The sequence below is a fragment of the Prunus dulcis genome, unplaced genomic scaffold (genome assembly GCF_902201215.1).
Source record: "Prunus dulcis unplaced genomic scaffold, ALMONDv2, whole genome shotgun sequence".
Classification (NCBI taxonomy): domain Eukaryota; kingdom Viridiplantae; phylum Streptophyta; class Magnoliopsida; order Rosales; family Rosaceae; genus Prunus; species Prunus dulcis.
In genome coordinates this window covers 9,443-13,496 of record NW_023010254.1, presented here as the reverse complement: position 1 = coordinate 13,496, position 4,054 = coordinate 9,443, and positions in this window count along the sequence as shown.

The following is a 4,054-nucleotide window of genomic DNA, read 5'->3' as shown; positions in this document are numbered from 1 at the left end:
AACAACAATTCACTTGCGTTTCGACAAGCAATACACACACAACAGACAAACAATATACACAACATTGGCCTGCCATATACAGACAATAGACATGCAATATACACACAGTAGACATGCAATATACACACAGTAGACATGCAATATACACACAATAGACATGCAATATACACACAATAGACATGCAATAATGATGCAATATACTTCAGTCCCCAAGTACACCAACCATAAGGAAGTCGTATTGAATAGGAAATTAAACTTAACAGTTGTTCTTCCTACTAAAAGAAAGAATAAGGTCCGTTTCCCCCCTTCATTCTTACTTGAGTGATACTTGTGGCCCCAATAAACATCCAATATTGGGGCAATGATATTCCATATACATGCAGCAAACTATCAATAAACCTTCAATAAACATTCAATATCGGTTCTATAACATGCCAAATACATGCAGTTACTAATAATAAAGAAGGAAACACTCCTCTTAAAGCTTCAATAAACATTCACTATTTGTTCAATAACATGCGAAATATGAGATTATAATAATAAATAAACCTTCAATAAACATGTCAACCATCAATACATTGTCAATAAACATTCAATATCGGAGCAATAAAAACAAATTAATGCTTCGTATGATTTTATCGTATTGGCCCTGTATTGTGATTTTATCGTCTTCGTTATTACTTGGTTTTTGAAAGTAAGTGTTGGAACGTTTTTGCTGGTTTTCAAACAAATTAATGCTTTTGTTGAAATTCAATGCCAATCCACGTATTTGAAGAACAAATATTACAAAATGGGTTTAGGGTCTCATTGGTGGTGCGTGCAACATGTCTTGTGCGGGAGAACTTTCACAATCTTTGAAACCGTGCAGTTAAATGATCATTAAAAGAACAAATAAAATGACAATTGATACAACTAATAAAACTAATACCAAGTCCTTAATGGACTTCAGCATGTTCAGCACTCTAGCATCATACGTGTCATCTTGATGTTCTGCTTCAGCGGAGGTTACATCAACCCATTCGAATCCATTGCAACTGGTGGCTCCCTAATTGCAGGCATCATATATGGAAAATAATTATGTCAGAGTTAGACATAGGTTTTTTTTTTCACCCACATACATATTCTTTAAATTAAAACTTACATAGGAGGTTAGACACTTCCAGAATGGCTTCCCTCGATTTTTTTCAGATTTTGAAACCCGAAGCACCATTGTAGCTCCACAATAGTGACACCTCTTTGTTTGAGCGGGCGATGAAGACGAAGACATGTTCAATCTTCTCAGTTGTAACTCTTCTCACTCAGATCTTCTCACTGAAACCTCTTCGGACTCATACCTTCTCACTCATAGTTGTGATTCATACCCCTTCACTCATAACCCTAAACTTGTCACTCAGCTCTCTCTCATCTCTGCCCAAATCGAGTTATATTTATTTTTTTTGGGATAATTTGGTGGGTTGGTCACGATGTCGACACATGTACCGTCAGCATTGTGACATCTCTTAGCCCGAAAAGCAATATAAACTACTTCACTACCAATTATAATTTTTGAAAAATGAGGGGACAGTGCTTAAAATTTATTATTTTATTTATATTTCATTAAGGCAACTAGTTGGATAAGAATCCATCATTATTGGTTCCATTTTAATAACATTACTAGGGGTAGTTGGGTGTGGGAAAATGAAAAAGTATATGATGGGACCTTCTGTCAGTAGTCAGTAATCCATCACATTTGTATCAATGAATTTGATAGTGGGATAATCCCAAATATGGCTATGCAAACAGCGATTTAATTAACTTTTTGACTGTCTGACTCTGTATGCACCGTTATGACGTTTTCCCTTCTTTTGTCTTCAGTTTTAATTCACTTGGGTTCAGTTTCTTTGAAAACGGTCAACTTCGAAATACCCCACCTGGAAACACCTTTTCAAAACACTATAAATCATCCGCTAAAACAAAACGTGTACCCCAAATATTCTCGTTTTGCACCTCTGCCACTCCTCAAATCGTTCCATTCCAAAAACTGTTGAATGAATTCGAAACACTTCACTACAATCGGAGGAAAGAGAAGGAAGCATGTCCATTTGGATATGCCCCAAGCCTTCATCCCGGAGTCCGCTTGGTTTCAAGTGATGTTATACGTGGCAACCGAATCATCGGAAGATCTCTTCCGTATGGCATCTGTGTGCCCATTGTTCCAAACTTTGGCAAACAGTCCACAAGTGTGGAACACCATTTCAATGGCAAAGTACCCATACCATCCTATCTGGTACCATTCCAGACCTGCGGTCCAGCATTTCTTGGAACAATGCAGGGCTTGCGATAACCCTGAGTCCATATTTAGAGAAGCATTCGATATTTTTTTCAAGCACGGTAAGGTGGAAGCGTTGTATGGGATGCGCACTGCAGCCACGGCAGGCCATATGGAAGCGGCTTATGTAGTTGGACTACTTGGTATGTCCGGAATTGGTCAGTCAAAAGAGGATGCATTACAATTCTTGTGTTCTTTGAATCAAGCGTAACAACATTGATATGAAAGGAACCAGGGATGCTTTGACACGAAGATTAAACACAGCATGTGTTGCAACACATATCGTAGATATGTTTGACTATGGGAAGATTAAGTTTAATCGCTGCAGCGCTTGTAACAACAATGAATGGTATTTTGTTATTCAAGGCTGGCCTAGTGAAGACAAGATAAATCCTGCCTTCTGGACTTGTTGCAATCGATGCAAATGGCACCGTGAGAGTATTTTTGGTCCAAACTGATGCGTGAGTATGTTGTGCGAGGGAATCACGTTTTTTTGCATTAGTTTGAGTACGAATTTACGGTTTTGATGCATTGTGGACTTGCTTCTCTTCACTTCTAGGTTGGCTGGCTACGTTGTACATATGTTGTATAAATGTTGTTTAAAAGTTGGTATTTTGTCATAAACCGTTTTATATATAAATGTATAATATTTATTATATAGGGGAATTATTACTTACATCATAGGCGGCTAGGATTGATATTTTACTGACACAGATATTTTGCTCACCGACCCCAATCTTCATATTTCGTAAACGAAAAGTCATGCATGGAGTAAATAGGTGTCTTTTCACCGGTGCTTGGGAATGACATTTTCCCACTCTGCAATGAAGGATTTGGTTACACGTTTCTTAAGCAAAAGTTGAACACTGAATGACGTTGAATAATTTTTTTGTGTGGAAGGAGTACAATGGATGACTTGTATATTTCCATATTATGTTTCAAAACATCCCTTAAACCTAAAAATTAAAAAAATTAACAAATTGAAGAACAAAGAAACCGATGAGCACTACAAATGGCCTATTCACACGGAAAATAAAATTGTTTTCAACAAGTTGGACTAAATATAATTAACAAAGGGACAGCGTAAAAAGTAATATCATAATAATTATAATAATTGTGGATAAATAATAATAAAATACTAATGTAGCATAACCATGAAACAGGGAATTCAGTAGGAAGATGAAATCTTAATAAGTTCGTAGAAATTTTCGGATCATTTTTCTAATTTTTGTGTATTTAGTTCTGAATTTTCCAAGAAAAAGGAATAAAATAATAATTTAGGGTAAAATGGGAGGATGTGGCCATGTTGACTGACGTACACTTGTGCAAGTGGTGAAAGGTGACCGGCTGAGATTGCGCCAGGTGTTTTCTTGCAATTAGGGTTGGCTATTTTAGTGGAAAAATCCTTGAAAATAGGTAATAAATAGTAGGAAATTCCTAAAAAAGGTTGGGAAAATTACCCGGGCCTCCTTGTGACGTCATAAAACTAGGACAACCTATAAATCATCCGTCTTGCAATGAAATAATCCAAATTGTTTTACATAACTCACTTCCCTCTTAACCCAAAGTATTGATGTTTGTTAACTTGAACTTCAATAACCTACTTCAACAAGCATCTCCCGTTAATGTTCGGAATTATTTTTAAAAATGCGTAACAATGAATCGGAGAATTCAGCAAGGGAGATGGAGTGTCAATGAGTTCGTAGCAATTTTCGGAAATAATTTTGAATTTTTGTGTATTAAGTT